The 18966-nt window shown below is 39.0% G+C and overlaps 1 protein-coding gene across 1 annotated transcript in view; it reads left to right on the top strand.

Moving 5' to 3' along the window:
• Positions 1–18966, top strand: part of LOC120592848 (uncharacterized) — a 155822-nt gene that overhangs the window by 47406 nt on the left and 89450 nt on the right. Inside the window, exon 2 of the mRNA XM_039850549.1 lies at positions 15998–16136. The gene's annotated coding sequence lies outside the window, so the exon portion shown is untranslated. The remainder of the gene's footprint in view (positions 1–15997; positions 16137–18966) is intronic.

The following is an 18966-nucleotide window of genomic DNA, read 5'->3' as shown; positions in this document are numbered from 1 at the left end:
ATTTGGGAAATTCTCATCCTCTATTTGTCTGAAAATATTTTCTAGTCCCTGCTTCTTTTCCTCACCTTCGATAGTGCCCATTATACTTATGTTTCCTCTCCTGATGGTAGTTCTTGAATTTCTCTTTCATTATTTTTCATTCTTTGGTTTCTTTCTTCTTCCTTCTGATTTAATTCTACATTTCTGTCTTCGATATCACTGATCCTTTCCTCCATTTGGTCGACTCTATTTCCCAAGCTTATTATTTCATTTTTCAACTCTCGCAGTGTGTTCTTCATCTCCAGAAGTTCTATTCTGTTCTTTTTGAGGGTTTCAATCTTGCTCTGCTCATACAGGTGTTTTGTTTTGTTTTGTTACAATTCTGAAATTGTTTATGTTTATCATTATTTCTTTTTATATATTTAAGTGCTCCTATGTTGAGTACATTAATGTTTACAAGGGTTATATCCTCTTGTTTGATCTCTTTATTATTATGAAATGTCCTTTTTTATCTCTTATTATGCCCTTTGTTTTAAAGTCTATTTTGTCTTATATAAATATTATTACTTCACTTTTTTTTCATTTCTATTTACATAAAATATCTTATTCATCTCTTTACTTTCAGTTTTTGTGTCTTTGGATTTGAAATGGATCTCTTGTAGGCACCACTCTTGTTTGCTTATCTATTCAGCCACCCTATGTCTTTTTTTTAAAGTTAAATTAAACACTTAAGTCTTTCTGATCCAACCATGAAAAATAAGGAAACAAACAAAAACGTCGTAGACAGGTTCTCAGGTTCTCCTGTTCCCTGAACAAGATGGCCTGGCCAGGGGCTATGATGACACTGGCCCCTTAGGCTTTTGGTCCAAAGCCTGTCTCTCCCTGCCATATATACTTCACAGTGCAGGTGGACAGCCTTCTGCAGGTGGAGGCAGCACCAATTGTGGAAGAGGTAGGCATCTCGATTTGGTCTTGGGAGTCAGCTGTCCATGTGGGGCCAGCGTCCTGCAGGCCGTGACTAGGAGCCCAGGAGGTCCAGAGCACTTGGGCAGTGCTGAGGAAGAGTTGACAGCTGCCCAAGCTGCTGCATGAATTATGGGCTCAGAGTCCTCATACAAGATCTCATTGGTGGGCCTCTGGTAAACCTTCAGTGCCGGAAGGGCCGGTCCACAGCATTGGATGGCATGGAAAAGATGTACTAGTACTCATGGCCAGGCTAGAATTCGAAGCTCAGCAAGAAGAGCGTGAAGAGCTAGAACTTCTCGGAGAATTTGAACGGCCCCTGGACGCCACTGGGCAGTTGCACTCCCAGTGCATGAAGCCGCGCTGCTGGTGGTCACAGGAGGTATGGCCCTTGCCATTGACCATGTACAGCGTGTAGGGCTCTATACTTGGCCTGCAGCAGCAGCCATCCTGTAGTGTGGGAAGTAGATGTCCAGGTAGTTGTTGATGCTCACCTCCACTGTGTAGCCTCCGTGATCGCCCTCCATACCCACGTGGAATTTCCACCCTACATCTTTTGATTGGACCATTTAGTCCATCTTTAAGTAATTATTAATAGATATGTACTTATTGCCATTTTATTTTCCTATTTCTTATTTTCTTTATTCGTCTCCCTTTTTCTCCTTTTTACCCTCCTCCTCCTCTTTCTTCTTTTTCATTTTTTTCTTCTACTTACTGTAGTCCCTTTAACATTTCTTGTAATACTGGTTTCATGCCCTTTAAATCCTTTAGCTTTTTCTTGTCTGGGAAGCTCTTTATCTCTCCTTCGATTCTAAATTATAGCCTTTCCAGTGTAGTCTAATCTTGGTTGGACATCCTTGCTTTTCATTACTTTGAATATTTCATGTCGATTCCTTCTGGCCTGCAGTCTCTGTTGAGAAATCACCTAACAGTCTTATGGGAGCTCCATTGTAAGTAATTTGTTGCTTTTCTCTTGGCTCTTTTAAGATTCTTTTTGTCTTAACTTTTGCCATTTTAATAATGATGTGTCTTGGTGTGGGTCTCTTTCTGTTCATCTTGTTTGGGTTTCTCTTTGCTTCCTGGGCTTGCATGTCTATTTCCTTCCCCACATCATGAACGTTTTTGGTCAACATTTCTTCAATTGGTTTTCAATCCCTTGGTCCCTCTGTTCTCCTTCTGGTCCCCCTGTGATGTGAATGTTATTTCACTTGTTGTCCCAGGGATACCTTAATCTATCCTCATTTTATTTCTTTTTTTTTTATTTTTGCTCTTTCCCATTGAATGATTTTTTCCTACCTTTTCTTTTAATTCACTGATTCAATCCTCTGCTCCATCTAGTCTTCTATTGATTCCATTGTATACATTCTTTATTTCAGTTATTTTATTCTTTATTTCTGACTGTTTTTTTTTAATGGTTTGTATCTCTTTGTGTAAGTTCTCACTGAGTTCATCTATTCTTCACCAAATTTCATTGAGCATCCTTATAACCAGTGTTTTTTACTCTGTGTCTGGTAGATTGCTTCCCTCCATTTTGTTTAGTTTTTATTTTATGGAGTTTTATTCCGATCTCTCATTTAGGGCATGTTTCCTTTTCTCCTCATTTTGGCTACCTCCCTGCAGTTGTATCCATATATTAGGTATATCTGCTACATCTCTCAGCCTTGACAGTGTGTCCTTACTTACTAGGTGTCCTATGAGGCCCAGTGGTGCTGTCTACCTGGTCACCTGAGCCAGGTGCTCCAGGGTTGTTCTTTGTATGGGTGATGTGTGCCCTCTTACTGTAGTCTAGCATTTATTGCTGTTGGCACATCAGTAGGTGAGATTGACCTTAAGATTGACTGTCTGTGAGGATTGGCTGTGACTAAAGTGGAAGAGCTGTCATGCAGGGGCTGACCCTATGGAGCAGGATTCACTTCAGCAGGGCTCTGGTGCCTACAGAATCCACCGTTTGGGTGTCATTTGTTGACCTAATTGTGTAGTGCTGTGTTGTGATCTGAAGCTGGCCCCTGGTTTGTTGGTTTTATGGCTTCTTTGGAGGGGCTCCAGTGCAAGCCAAAGCCACCTGGTAGAAACTACAAAATTATCTGTGGTTGGCACCTGTGCTGGGTTTGTAGGTGCCTGGGAGAGGCAGTGCTGCAAAATAAGGGTGACTGACATTAGCGTCATGCTTGGGGCTACTTAGAAAGAGGTACAGGTCACACTGAGGATGGCCACTACTTTTTTGGAGGTTTGTGGACCTTTGAGAGATTTTAGGAAAGTCTACAGTACAGGCCAGTGCTGACTGCTGTGTATTACAGCTGCTTAAATAAGTTTGGACTGGTGCGCTAATTGGGTGAGGTAAGGTCTCAGGAAATCACCAGGTTGGGGCAAGCAGTGTTAGTCAGATTAATGGAGACTCAGATTTGTCTCCCACCTGCACCTGCAGACTGGATAGGTGACAACTCAGCCAAAGAACAATGGCACCTGCTAGCACTTTTTCCTGTGCCTACCAGCTAAGTAGGGGTAAGGCTCAACAAAGGAACAATGGTGCTTGCCAGCATTTCTATTCCCATAGAGAGGTGCCATTCCAGCCCTTGCCCTGAAGCCAGACAATTCAGTTTCTCTCTGTATGTCACTAGAACTTTTCGAGCTGCTGTCTCTTCGTTGGAGCTTAGGGCAAATGTTCATTAGTGAGTAAGCCTGTGCTCAGGCCACTTAAGAGGATGCTGGGGTCTACAATAGCTTTCTGTCTCACCCAAATGGAATTCCCACTAATTTTCACAGCCAGATGTTGTGGTAACTCCTCTTCCTGACACTGGTACTCCTGGTTGGGGACCTTAGTGTGGGGCTGAGACCTCTTGCTCTTCAAAGGGGACCTCCACAGCCCAAATGTCACTGCTGATTCTTAAAATTCCACACGTGGATGTGGGACCAGCTCATTTCACATTTATGCCCCTTGTACCAATCTTGATGTGTCTTCTTTATATCCTTAATTATAGGATTTCAGGTAGTCTTCAGATGGATCTTCAGGTTAATTGTTCTATAATTTTGTTGTAATTTTGTTGTGGTCAAGGGAGCAGGCAAGCACAGCCTTACCCTACTCTGCCATCTTGACCCAAAGTAGAAATCAATTTTATTGTAGGCTAATTGATAACTCAGGAATAGCCAGATAGAAGAGATGCATAGGAAAAAGTATGTGGGCAGAGAGGCAAGGTATCATGGCCTCTCTGAGTGCTCCATTCTTCTAATATCTCCAATTTTTCACTAACCCAGAAGCTCTAGTTGTCTTTTTATTTTCATTTATTTTGAAAAATTTAAAAATTTCTCTTGAGTCTTCTTTGGCTCATGTATTATTTAGAAGTGCACTACTCAATCTTCATGTTTTTTTGATATTTTTCTGCTATATTTCTGTAAATGATTTCTACTTTAATTCTATTTTGGTCTGAGAGCATATTTTACATGGTTTCTATTCTTTTAAATGTTTTAAAGTGTGTTTTATGGCCCAAAATGTTGTCTGGCTTGGTTAATGCTTCATGCGAACTTGAGAAGAATGGGTTTTCTGATGCTATTGTATGAAGTACTCTATAAATCATTTAGATCCAGTTGATTGATGGTCCTGTTCAGTTCAACTATATCCTTATGAATTTTCTGTATTCCTGGTATGTAATTACTGAGAGAGAGATGTTAAAGTCTCCAACTATAATAGTGGATTCATCTATTTCTCCTTGAATTTCTACCAGTTTTCGCCTTAAATATTTTAATGCTGTATTGTTACATGCATATATATTATGAATTGTTATATCTTCTGGAAGTTCACCCCTTTATCATTATGTAATTTCTCTCCAAATCCCTGATAATTTTCCTTATTCTGAAGTCTTCTTTCTTTAAAATTAATATAGCTACACCAACTCAGTTTTATTAGTGTTAGCATGGTATATCTATCTTCATTGCTTTCCTTTTAATTTCTCTATTTATATTTAAAATAGGTTTCTTATGGACAACATATTTTGAGTCTCGTTCTTTCTGTACTATCACAATCTCTGTTTTGTAGTTGGTACATTTAGACTATTGATGTTCAAAGTGATTATTAACATAATTGGATTAATATCTACCATATTTTTATGGTTTTCTATTCTTGCATTTGTTCTTTGTTTCTATTTTTGTTTCCTACCCTTTATGCCTTCTGTATTTTTAATTGAACATTTTATATGGTTTCATTTTCTTCCCTTTCTTATCACATCTGTTTGTTTGTTTGTTTGTTTTGCTTTTTTTCTAGTGGTTGCCCTAGAGTTTGCAATGTACATTTACAATCAGTCCAAGTCCATTTTCAAATAACACTATACCAATTCATGGATAGTGTGAGTACCTTATAACAAAATAATTCTATTGCTTCCCTTTAGTCCCTTCTATTATTGCTGTCATTCATTTCACTTATATATAAGCATACGTAAGCAAATGTGTATACATACATGTGATATATAAAAATAAACATACATAATGGAACACAGTTTTGGTATTATTATTTTAAACAAACTTATCTGTTAGATCTATTAAGAATAACAACAATAAAATGTTTATTTTACTTTCACTTATTACTTCTTTGATGTTCTTTGTTTCTTTATGTAGTTCTGAGTTTCTAACTTATGTCATTTTCCTTCCTCTGAAGAACTTCTAACATTTCTTGCAAGGCAAGTCTATTGGCAACAAATTTCCTTAGTTTTTGCTTGTTTGAAAAGGTCTCCATTTCTTCTTCACTCTTTAAGGATCATTTTGGAGGATATGGAATTCTAGGTCGGTGTCTTTTTTCTTTCGACAATTTAAATATTTTGCTCTATTCCCTTCTGGCCTACATGGTTTCTGAGGAGATGTCAGAAATAACTTTTCTCTTTGTTCCTTTATAGGTAAGGTATTCCCCTCCCCGACTGCTTCCTTTAGTTTTTTTTTTTTTTTTTATTTTTTGATTTTTCGTAGTTTGACAATGATATGCTCAGGTGTATTATTATTATTATTATTTCACTTGACTGGTGTTCTCTGAGCTTCCTCAATCTGTGATTTGGTATAGTATTAATTTAGGGAAATTCTCAGTCATTATTCAAATATTACTTCTGTTCCTTTCTTTTTACTCTTTTTTTATGTCTTTATTTAAATATAATAGATAGTTGTGCGTATTTACATTTTACAATTGCATGAGTTTATTTCAATCATAGTTGGCATACAATAATATATTAGTTTTAGTTGTACACATAGTGATTAGAGATCTATATAACAAAGTGATCACTCCACTAAATCTAGTACCCCCTAATTCCCCCTTACGTATTTATTACAATATTGTTAAATATTTTCCTTATACTACCTTTTATATATTCATGTCCATTAACCATTTGAACTTCTTAATTCATTTGTCTTTTATGCCGTCTCCACCAAACCCCTCCCATCTAGCAGCCATCAAAATATTCTCTCTACCTATGAGTTTATTTCCATTTTTGTTGTTCTTGATGTTTATTTTGTCCTTTAGATTCCACATGTACAATAAATCATATGATATTTGTCTTTCTCTATCTGACTTACTTCATTCAGCACTATACCCTCTAGGTCCATAAGGCAATATCTTTTACATCCCTTCCTTTTAGTTTGTGGGTGTCTTTTAATGTGAAGTGAGTCCCTTATAGGCAGTATATGTAGGGATCTTGTTTTCTTATCCATTCAGCCACTATATCTTTCAGTTGGACCCCTGAATTGTTTTCCATTTGAGGTACTTGTTGATAAGGATGTAGTCCTTACCATTCTTTATTCCTGTTTCTGATAAACGTTTTTTTCTTCTTAAAGAAGTCCCTCCAACATTTTCTATAGTACCGGCTTGGTGGTGATAAATTCCTTCAGCTTATTTTTGTCTGGGAAGCTCTTTATCTGTACTTCGACTCTAAATGATAGCTATGTTGGATAAAACATTCTTAGTTGTAGATATTGGAATTCGTCATATTGAATGTTTTGTGTCAAGCCTTTCTGTCTTGCATGGTTTCTTTTGAGAGATTAGCTGCCAATCTTATGGGTTTCCTTTGAAGGTAACTAACTGCTTTTCTCTTGCTGCTTTTAAGATTCTCTCTTTGTATTTAACCTTTGGCATTTTAATTATGATGTGCTTTGGTGTGGGCCTCTTTGGATTACTCTTTCTTGGGACTCTGAGCTTCCTGGAATTGTATGTCTATTTCCTTCAACAAGTGAGGGGAGTTTTCCATCATTATTTCTTCAAATAGCACTTTAACTTATTGTTTTCCTTCAGGTACCCCATAACATGAATATTTTTACATTTAATAGTGTCTCATAGGCTCCTTAAATTATTATTATAGTCTTGGCTTCTTTTTCTTGGTATTCTAATTGAGTGTCCTTGGTTTCCCCATCCTCTATACTTTTTTTTTAAAGTTCTCATTGAATTCATCTTCTCTTCCCCTAAGTTCATTGAGCATCTTTATAACCAGTGTTTTGAACACTGCATCTGTTAGATTACTTGACTCCATTATTCCTGGATCATTGTTCCTGTTCTGTTCTCTCATATGGTTTCTACTTCTTTGTCTTCCTGTTTTGGCTGCCTTATTTTGTCTATTTCTATGTTCTAAGCAAAGCTCCTAAGTCTCGCAGTCTTATTAGTATAGCTCTGTGTAGTATGTGTCCAGAGGTACAATCTTGAGTGGTTTAGCCACACCCTGTGCCCCTCTGGGGCCACCTGTTAGGATTTGGCAAGCAGAGAAGTCAAAATGGTGTAGATGATAGAGGCTTTGTGCATCTGCTCTTACATCTACATCAAAGTTGTGACAGAAACATGGAACAAACAGCAAGCAGAGTTGCCTAAGGTCTAGATGAACAAGCCCTACAACTAGGGAGATAAATAAGAAATCACCGTGCAATGGGAGGAGGTAGGACAGGGAGAGGACATGAGGCTACCTGGTTCTGAGTGGCTGAGTGGGACAGAGGCACAGCAGCAGCAACTGGCAGCTTCAGATGCCTCTTAAAGGGACCATGTTCATGATCAGACTTTCACAATGACAGAATTGCTTGCTATGAGCCCCAGCGCTGGGTCAGCTGCTCGAGGAGCACCAGAAACTTAGGGGATGCTGAGTTGTTGGAGTGAGGGCTGACGGTGAGGCTTTCCCCTGGGAAGAAGCTCTGGCAGTATCCATTGTTCCTTTGTGGAGCTCTCCCCACTTCTAGTGTGCAGATGCAGTGCCACCATAGCTGACATCATTGAACTAGATAACAGAGGTCCCTCACCCAGAGGATTCCCTGAAACTCCACCTCCCCCAACTCGTAGTGCTACCCAAGCCACATTAAGTTGTGTCCTTGGTGAGTCCTGTGCAACTTGCAGAGCAAGCTCCAAGACCCACACTGGTGGCAGCTGACATTGGTATCTAGCATGGTTTCTTGAGGCAACTATAAGCACAGCATCTGTGGATTTCTTGCTGAACCTTAACAGGTGGCTCTAAAGGAACATAAAATGGGGCTAAACTTGTCCTGCAGCTGAATCCCTCTCAGGACTGTGCCTCTGGACACCTACTACACAAAGCTATGCTAATAAGACTGGGAGACTTAGGAGCTTTGCTTAGTACATAGAAACAGACACAGAAAGGGACACAAAATGGGAAGACAAAGAAGCATAAACATGTGAGAGAATAGAACAGAGATCCAGGAATAATGGAGTCAAGCACTCGAACAGATGTAGAGTTCAAAACACGGGTTATAAAGATACTCAATGAACTTAGGGGAAAAGTAGATGAACTCAGTGAGAACTTTAACAAAGGGATAAAAACATAAAAATGAAAATGGAAATTATAAAAAGGAACTGGTCATGAATGAAGAATACATTATCTGAGATGAAATTTATATTAGAGGGAATTAACAGAGTAGATGAAGAAGAGGATCAAATCACCAATATAAAAAAATGGGGAAGCCAAGGTCATCCAACAAGAAAGGCAAGAAAAAAGAAACCAAGAACATAAAAATAATTTAAGGAGTCTTTGAGACAAAATTAAGTGTAAAAACATCCATGTAATAGGGATATCTGGAGGAGAAGAGAGAGAAAAAAAAAGTGGAAAAGATTTTTGAAGAAATAATGATGAAAAACTTCCATCACCTGGTGAAGGAAATAGATATACAACTTCGGGAAGCTCAGAGAGTTCCAAGAAAGAGGAACCCAAAGAGGCCCACACCAAGGCACATCATAATTAAAATACCAAAGATTAAATACAAAGAGAGAATCTTAAAAGCAGCAAGAGAAAAGCAGTTAGCTACCTTCAAGGGAACACCCATAAGATTGGCAGCTAACTCTCAAGAGAATCCATGCAGGACAGAAGGGCTTGGCAAAAAAAAATATATATATATATTTGATGTGATGAAAACCCAGGATCTACAATCAAGAATACTTTATCCAGCAAAGTTATCATTTAGAGTCAAAGGACAGATAAAAATAGACAAAAATAAGCTAAAGAAATTCATCAACATCAAGCCAGTATTATAGGAAATGTTGGAGGGACTTCTTTAAGAAGAAAAAACTTGTAGCAAAATCATGAATAAAAAATGGTAATAACTACATATCTATCAACGACTACCTCAAATGGAAAAGAATTAAGTGCTCCAAGCAAAGGATAGGGTAGAGGAATGAATAAGAAAACAGGACCTCTACATATGCTGCTTACAAGAGACTCACTTCAGATTAAAAGACACACACAGACTAAAAGGAAGAGGATGGAAAAAGATATTGCCTTGATGGACCTAGAGAGTACTGCGCTAAATGAAATAAGTTAGATAGAGAAAGACAAATATTATGTAATTTCACGTACATGGAGAATCTAAAGAACAAAATAAACACCAATAATAACAAAAATAAAAACAAACTTACAGATACATATATTTTGAGGGCTACTAGACAGGAGGGAGTTTGGGGGAATATTGAAAAAGGACGAAGAGATTAACAAATACAAATGGATAGTTACAAAATAGTCATGGAGACACAAAGTGTAGCATAAGGAAAATAGACAATAATGTTGTAATAAATATGTAAGAGGGAATAGGGGTACTAGATACAGTGAGTTCATCACTTGAGCTCTAATCACTATGCTGTACAACTAAAGCTAATATATTATTATATGCCAAGTATAATGGAAAAAAACACCTTATTGAATTGTACAATATAAATATGAGCAACTAATTGTCCACTATATTTCAATAAAGCTGGGGGGAAAAAGATTCAACATGCAATCTACAGATGCTCTGCTAATAGTTGCCTCAAGAGGCCACATCAGAAACAGAGGTCAGCTGCCACCAGTGTGAGTCTTGGAGTTGGCTCAACAAAGAGCAGTGGACTCACGAGGACACAACTGGATGTGGCTTGGATGGAGCCACAAGTTGGGGGAGGCAGAGTTTTAGGGATTGCTCTAGGTAGAGCAACTTCTGTTATCTAGTTCAATGACATCTCAGCAATGGCTGCGCTGAGTCTGCACACACTGGAGGAGGAGGGGGGGAGGCGGCTCAACAGAGGGACAATGGATACTGCCCAGCACTTCTGCCCTGGGGAAAGATCTCACGTCCAGCCCTCCTCTGACAACTCAGTGTCCCCCTGTTAGTCCCTGGCGCCCCCCTTGCTGCCCCCTTGCCGCCCCCCGAGCAGCCTGCCCGGTGCTGGTGCTCATAGCGAGCATGTCAGTAACCACGAAAGTTCGCTCACAGACATGGCCCTTTTAAGAGGTGTCTGCAGCTGCCAGCTGCTGCTGTGGCAGGACAGCCTTGTGTCTTCATCCCCTTCTACCTTCTGCCATTGCAGGATGATTTCTTATTTCTCTCCTTAGTTGTAGTGCTTGTGTTCATCTAGATCCCCGGTGACTTTGCTTGCTGTTTGCTTCACGTTTCTGTCACAACTTTGATTTGGCCGCAAGAGAGGTGAACAAAATTTCTATCATCTATGCCATTTTTTCTCCTCCCCACTTCTGTTCCTTTCTTTCTTCTCCTTTTAGTGTTTCCATTAAATTATGTTACACCTTTTGTAGCTGTCCCTTAATCCTCAGACATTTGGTCCTATCTTTTTTTTTTAAGTCTTTGTTCTCTTTGTTTTTCAGTTTTAGTGGTTTCTATTGATATATGCTCAAACTCAGAGAATCTTTCCTTAGCCATGCCCCGTTTACTATTATTAATAATACATGTTTATTCCCATCAAAAGCATACTTTATTTATTTTACAGTGTTTTTGATCTCTAGCATTTATTTTTGGTTCTTTCTTAGGACTTTTATCTCTCTATTGACATTGCTCATTTGTTCTTCTGTGCTGTCTACTTTATTCATTAGAACCCTTAGCATACTAGTTAGAGTTGTTTTACATTCATGGTCTTATAATTCCAACATCCTTGCCATGGCTGGGTGTGATGTTTTCTGTCTCTTGAAATCATACTATTAGTCTTTAAATATGCCTTGTCATTTTTTTCTAATTGTTGGATTTGATATATCAGGTAAACAGATATTTAGTAATGTGATGGTATGGTACAAAGTGGTAAGGTGAGAGGGGAAGAGTTCTTATATACCCATGATTAGATCTCAGTTCTTTAGTGAGCCTATGCCTCTGGTCTGTGGACTTGACAAGTGTGTCTCAGATCCCCCCCACACACACACACTTAGTGGAAGATGATGGGCAGTGTAAGTTTGAGCTTAGTGTATCCCTTCTCACATGTCGAAAGCTAGAGCCAACTTCAGTTGGGTATTTCCCTTCCCCCAGTTCAGTTAGGCTGTAGTTAAATAGTTTCACTTGAGGGAAAGCCTTGTTATGAAGAACAATATATTCTGGCATATTTCAAAAGGGTTCCTTCCCCGCCTCCCCTTGCCAGAAGCATGAGAGGATTTTTCTTCAATATTTACTCTGGGAAATTGAGCTGAACTCCTGGAATTCAACCTCACAATATTGCTCAGACCACCCTATGACTGTGTCTCCCTGAAGTTTTTAACTCTCAGAATTGTCCACACTGAGTCTCTAGCAATTCATCAATTATAGCTCAGGTTTTCCTACCTCAACACTGGTTTCTACGGTGCATTTGCTCGTGAGTCTCTTTTCTGGTAAGTCATGAACTACTTGTGTTTACCTGTCTATCTTGCCAATCTTATGGGCAGCAGTTTGCCCCATGTCTGAGACTCTCTTACAAATCCAAGAATAGTTATAAATTTTTCAGCCTGTTCGGGTTTCTATGCATTGTTAAGATGAAATGGCAACTTCCAAGCTTCTTACATGTGGTCTGGGAATATTTCAAAATGGCAACCTCTCCCTTCATCCTTCCAGAAAGAATTTTTGTTCAGTCATTACTGTGTGAACCTGGAAGGCTTCCAGAAGGTCATACTCACAAGTGTTTGGGTCCCGCTAAGACCTGGCATCCTTGCAGTTTTTAACACTCAAATTTGTCCATGCTGAGATTCTAGCAATTTGTCAATTACAGTTTAGTTTCCCTAGAGCAGTACTGATTTCTGTTATGTTTTTTTTTTCTGTTCTTGGATTTTTGCTCATGCGTAAGTTGATATTCTCTACTTCTGAGTTTCTTTAATTTTCAGGGCAGCAGTGTTCCCTGTGACCCTAGCTTTCTGATGGCCTTAAGATTTTTAGTTTGTTCAGATTGTTTTATTGTCATGTGGACAGGAGTTGTGCCTTCTAACCTCCTTACGTGCTGGACTAGAAACCAGAAGTCAGCACTATATTTTTTCCTATTTTATGGGTGGAAAACTGGCTACGAGATGTGTCAGGATTTGCAAATGGTCGCACAGCCAAGAAGTAGACCTTGGATCCAGTTCTTTTGTTTCCCACTCCCATCCATCCCAACTCTGCTCTGCTTTCTCAGAGATGTCAGTTCAGTGTTCCTAAATAGCCTCCACTCTCCCTTTCCTCTCACACCATCCTGCTCACCTGTACTCTTGGTAGAACTTTCTCACAATTAGAGCAAGGCTTCTGAATATGGCAATGTTAACCAATAAAAAGTTGAGGCTGTGGAATAAATTAAAAGTTTATTTGGAGTCTTAAAGTATTCAAATCTAAGAGATACAGGTCCAGGTAGCAATCCAAACTGTGCTTTGTAGAGAACAAAGAATGGCAGGGTTAATAAAGGCAAAAGCAACAAAATGTAATTCTTTCATGCAAATGAAGGATTGCTGGCTAAGTTAACAGGGATTGATTAGTTTTAATATGCAAATAAGGGAGGTAAAAACTACAAAGAAAGAAGTAAAGCCCATACGTGTCCATGTATTAGTTGTTATTCAAAGGTGTAAATGACTCCAGGATATTTATGACTTAAAGATGTTTATGACTTCAGGATGTTTATGGCCTGGCCTTGAGCTGAGTTCAGCAACAAGTGTAGCAATTTGATAGCAGCTCTGATAACTGAGGCACAAGATGTGCATAGGCCCCACTTCTTTAATAGCCTCCTGACTTTATTTTATGTGACTGTCTTAGTAATGTTTATTCCATTTTATTGTTTATTTTTTTTCCTTTATCAGCCAATGGCTTTGGAACCTCACAGCTGTGAAGTTAAATTCTGGTTCTCCCACTTGCTAACTGTGTGAACTTGGGTCATTTAGTTAACCTCTTTACACCTCAGTTTTGTCATCTGGGCAATAAGTAATAATAACTTCCTTACAGGATTGTTGGGAGATTTAACTGGGATACTCTTATGCATCACCTAATGTACTGTGGAGGAGATTCAACTATTAGATTGTGGTTTGGACAACATGACTATTTATATATCTTTCAAACTTGAGATCCTGTGTTTCATGCCTTTTCTGAAGAGTTTGGTCCTCTTTGATATCTTTAATCTCCAAATTATTAGAACACTTGGCTTGATATCTTTAATCTCCAAATTATTAGAACACTTGGCTTGAAAAACAGACTTTACCACTTAATCAAACACTCTTAAAATATTATGAAGTATTACACATACAAAAGATTGTGTTAAACATCTATGTGCCATTTAAAGAATGATAAACGCATATGTCCACTATCTTGCTTAAAAATAGAGCATTACTGGAGAGTACCATAGAGGTCTCCTATGTGCCTCTTTTTAATCACATCCTTCTCGTTTTCTCCTAGAGGTAACCATTACTCTGGATTTTGTATTAGTCATTCTTTTTCTTTGTTTATTTTTTACCACCTAGGCATATAGTCTTAAACACTATATTGTTTAGTTCTGTACATTTTTAGCTATATATAAAATCATATGTTTTGTTTCTGAGAGTTGTGTTCACATATGTAGCGATAGTATGTTCTTTTCTGCTGCTGTGTAGTATTCCATTATTTGAATATACATCACTTTATCCATTTTCTTGTTGGATTGTTTCTAGTTTGAAGCTATGGCAAATAGTGCTGCTATGAACATTCTTGTGCCTGGCTATCTTCTGGGGCACACATGCAGGATCTGCTTCAGTATATATCCCCAAGAGTAGAATTATTTGGTTCTAAGATAAGTACATGTTAAAATTTACTAGATAAAGCCAAATTGTTTCCCAATATGGTTGTTCCCATTTATAGTATCACGATGAGAGTTTCTTTTACTGCATAATTTCATCCATGCTTGATATTGGCAGCCTTTATCATTTTTGTCAATCTGTTAGGTGTTAAAAGGTGTCCTTATGGGTTTAATTTGCATTTCCCTGACTACTAATTAGACTGACCATATTTTTCATACATTTATGACTCATTAATATTTTTTCTCTTTTGTGAAATTCCCATTTATGTATTACACTCATTTTTGTCTGTTGAGTTGTTTGCTTTTTTCTTTATTTATCAGAGCTCTTTATATAATCATGTATTTTTTTGTTATATTTTCCATGATGATGAACACTGTTATCCTCATCCAGATTATTTCTTTAGGGCAGGAATGCCCTTCCCTCATGAAACCCCCCATCTGGGCCTGAGGAAGACTAGGTAGCAGACAGGGAAGTTTTATGAATGGTCAGCCTGGGTCACAAGCAAATTAAAATAAACACCCTCTTTGGTCTTTGACCTCTACCTGGAGTCATTGAAAGAAGTGGAGTTGGGAGATAAAGGCACTGATAGTATTTAAATCTTGAGTGCCAGATTAAGCTTAACACTCTATTTCAAGATCTTGTTTAAATTTCACAATGACCCTGAGAAATAGATACAATTTTTATTTCACAATGGAGGAGGCTCAAAAATGTAAAGTCAAAATATATCCAGAATGTGTCCACTTCTAACCACCTCTACTACCAATCTGCCTGATCCAAACCACACTCGTCTCTCAAACACACCAAACTTGCTTTTACTTCAAGGCCTTTGCCTCGTGGTTTCTTCAGCCTAGGGCACTCTTCTCTTAGCTTAATGGCTCATTCTCTCATTTATTCAGATTTTTTATCCAATGTCACACGGCAGAAGTGTTTTCCCTGGTATCTCAAATAGCAACTCTTATTATTCTGTCCTTTTATTCCACTTCATTTTCAGAGAACTTGCCACCACCCAATGTGTTGTATATTTGTTGTCTGTCTTCTGCTAAAATGTAAGATCCTACATGAGGGTAGGATCTTTGTGTGACTTGTTTGCCTTTGTACTTCAGCCTCTGAACAACCATGGAACCTAGTTGGTGCTCACTAAAGATATGCTGAACTGAAAAGTCAAAGTCACTTGGACAAGGTCACATGGCTAGTGACTGGAGAAGTCAGCATTCTAACCCAAGTCTATGTAACTCACATCTGGCATTATTTCTCCTACAGGAGCCCTACTCTTTTCTTCAAAATCTCAAGGACAGATTTCAGACTAGACTTGTAAGTGATGTGGCCTTGGATGAAAGGGAAAGCAGGGAGCAGGGCCCAGTAGAAAAGAGGCAAAACTGAATCCTTAGGGAACCTGTGTAGCAGAGAAAGGCTTATCCTTCTCACCAGATAAGGAGAGAAGGCAGTGAACAGAAGACATGGAAGAGGCAGAGAAATATAGTGGAGGAGAGTTTGGTTGCTGTCTCTGTAGTGTGGTTTAATAGGTACAAGAAGGTTCTCTGCCCCCAAATTTCTTTCTCACATACCTGAAATTCTATTTTTAGTGATTAATTTTTTTTCAGGAACTTATCAATGGATTTTGCAGAGGAGGCTGAATGTAGCTTACTGGCCTGAAAGGGAGTTCTCTGAATCTTGTGGTAACTCTTTATGAGGACCTGAAGAGCAAATTGGGAAAGACATCTCAGAGACATAGGAAACTTGGTAAGTCTACAGAGCTCTTTCATGGAATAAAAGGATGTGAACTCTGCTCTTCCCTTTCCGCCCTTTGCCAAGAGGTCCTCTAACCTTTTTCTATTTAAAGTACGGTGTCTATATCAGCAGCATGGACATAATCTGGTAACTTGTTAGAAATGCAGATTCTCAGGCCCCACCTCATACCAATTGAATAACAATCTGCATCTTAACAAGAACTGCACATTATTCATGAACACATTCAAGTATGAGAAGCTAGAGTTGTTCGGATTTATAGTTCTTTTATTTCCATTGCTATATAGTATTCCATTGTCTGAATATACCATGACTTATATATCCAGAAGCTAGAAACTTCTAGAGTAACAAAGGTGCCTGTAGGTGAGTAGTGTGGTGGTCCCAATTTGGTTCCTCCCAGCCTCACTCCTTTTTCAAAATGCTCTCATTTGTGCCCTAGTGATTCTCACAGTCTCCCCCAGAGCACAGACCATGCCTAGACACAGATAGACAGACATTCACCAATAGGAGAGTTAAGTAAAGACAAACAAAAAAGCTAAAAAATGAAGAAACAGGTTTTCAATATGTACCTTTATATAATAATGATATATGTATATATATTTTTTTCTATCTGAGGAACCACCAACACAAAAACCCCTTGGGAGAAATGAAGTACTTTCTGATTCTACAAATGTAGTAAGCACTGCAAAGGAAAGGTTTCCCTAAGGCTCAGTTGCCCTTCTCTCAAGCTAACTAATTCTCCTCTTGCCCTAGATGGACTTGCTTTGCTCTTCAGTCACCTTGCTTGAGTTTCCTTCACTTCTTATCTACCCAACCCTGGTCCAGGTCCCTCCAAGCAACATGGGGCAGGCACTGTCTTATCTCCTGCTACATGATGGTGGCCTATCATAAGCAAGAACAGGCACCAAGGGCCTTGACTTCACTTTTTAAACTTCCCAAGTGACCCAAGGCCCTTATCCCCCAATTCTAGTTCAGAATAGACTTATAAATAGAGAAACGAACATTTGTTGAACACCAGAGGACCAGACAGCTGGAAGGTTTAAACAACAGAAGCTTTGAACAGTGATGGTGCAGGGCCTGGTTACTTCCCGTTCATCTCACTGTGAGAGGCTAGAGGTTTTAGGAACCCTCCCCACCCCCCGCCACCACCACCTTTGGAGCTTTCTAGAATGACTCACAGAGGGGAGAGTTCCTCTTTTCTTCTTTCCAGTCCTCCAATGGTAATGTCATTTGATGGTGTCCCCTTTATAGTTTGTAAGATAACAAGACTTTAAGCATACAATCCACATAGCCTGAACAATGACAGGTACACTCATGTGCTTACTGGAGTCTTGCTTGCATACTAAGGAAAGCCATGGGCCTGTGCTTTGAGAGTTAAAGCATTGTGAAGCAGCTGCTTTAGTCAGGAGAGTGGTAGCAGAAAGGAATTATAAGAAAGGTTGAAGTATGGAATAAAGCCTATTAAGGAAAGCAGGAAAATGGAGAAGTGGGCAGAAAAACAGAACCAGAAAAGCTGAAGAGGCAAGGTAAGAACATTTAGGTTGATACTTATGCTTTTGTTCTGCAGTTTCAAATTTTGATTTTGAGAAAGAGAAGTCTCTGATTGAAGTGGGAATGTGTTCAGGCTGATAATGCAGATCGATAATAGCCGCTCTTAGATCTGGTTACATGTTTGAAAGGATGGCTTCTCAAAATAGCTCTGGGTATATGGACACTGTGCCCCTAGATCCTTTTCTTTTTAAGAATTGAACTGTGGCGAGGTCATCTTGCACATTAGGGCTGTTTGAGCTCAAGCCAGAATGGTACATCAGGCTGCCTAAAGCGTTGATTAGTGAAGCTTGGAGAGGAAGCCTTAGCTCCTATTAGAAACAAATGTTCACAGAATGAAAGGCAACATCAGTGAAATGCTACCTCATTTTTAGACCCTAGTTCCTAATCCCCAGTGTGCCTCAGACTCAATGAGGGTTCTTGTTAAATATGCAGATTCTTCGTTCCCAATTCCCAGAGATTCTGTTTCAGGTGACTCTGACTCACATGGTCCCCACCCTACTTTGAGAAACATTTTCTTAGGGGAAAGATGCTAGCCAAATGAGAGAAAGAATTTTAATGAATAATGTTTGTTCCCTTCTCAGGGCCTCAGTGTTTCTATCAGTAGTTACCATTTTGGGTTGGCTGGACCAGATGTTTACTATGGTCTTTTTCCAATTCTATGAGCCGATAGATATGTATGTTAGTGTGTGTCCTATGAAAGAGAAGGCAGCGGGTATGAAAACTAAGAAAAATGTCTTGGCCAACATGTGAAAGAGGCCCCAAACAACCAAGAGTGTGATTGGAAAGTGGTTGATGGAGCTAGGACTTTATAGATTCAAAAGGTAAAACTCAGGGAGACATGATCTTTAGCTTCAGGAAAACTAATGTGGGGAAAAAGGAGCACAAGGGTCTGTGTGCCCCAGGCATAGAGGGGAAAGTGAGAGCAAATTAATATTTATTTCTAATGATGAAATGAGTTTCCATAGGGTTAATGAGCTACCCATCACTAGAGAGGCCAAGTCAACATGATCTTTACTTTATGGGAATGCCATAGGGAAGATTCAAATAGAAGATAGTGGTGACTGCAATAGTGGCTCAGGAATTGGAAGAGGAGAGGTTTGAATCAGATGGTCTTTATATTCCTTTGGCAAAACACTAAGAACCAGTGAAGTTAGGCTTTGGTAAGTCTGCTTCACTTTTCTGTGCCTTCTCAGCCCAGACCCCCCTGTGCTACCTTCCTAGCTTATTAGGAACATACAGTGAGGCTTCAGGGACCTGCGTAATCCCCTTCCCC

The sequence above is a fragment of the Pteropus medius genome, unplaced genomic scaffold, assembly GCF_902729225.1.
Source record: "Pteropus medius unplaced genomic scaffold, Ma_sr-lr_union100, whole genome shotgun sequence".
NCBI classification, from domain to species: domain Eukaryota; kingdom Metazoa; phylum Chordata; class Mammalia; order Chiroptera; family Pteropodidae; genus Pteropus; species Pteropus medius.
This window is presented reverse-complemented; position numbering and strand designations above follow the sequence as displayed.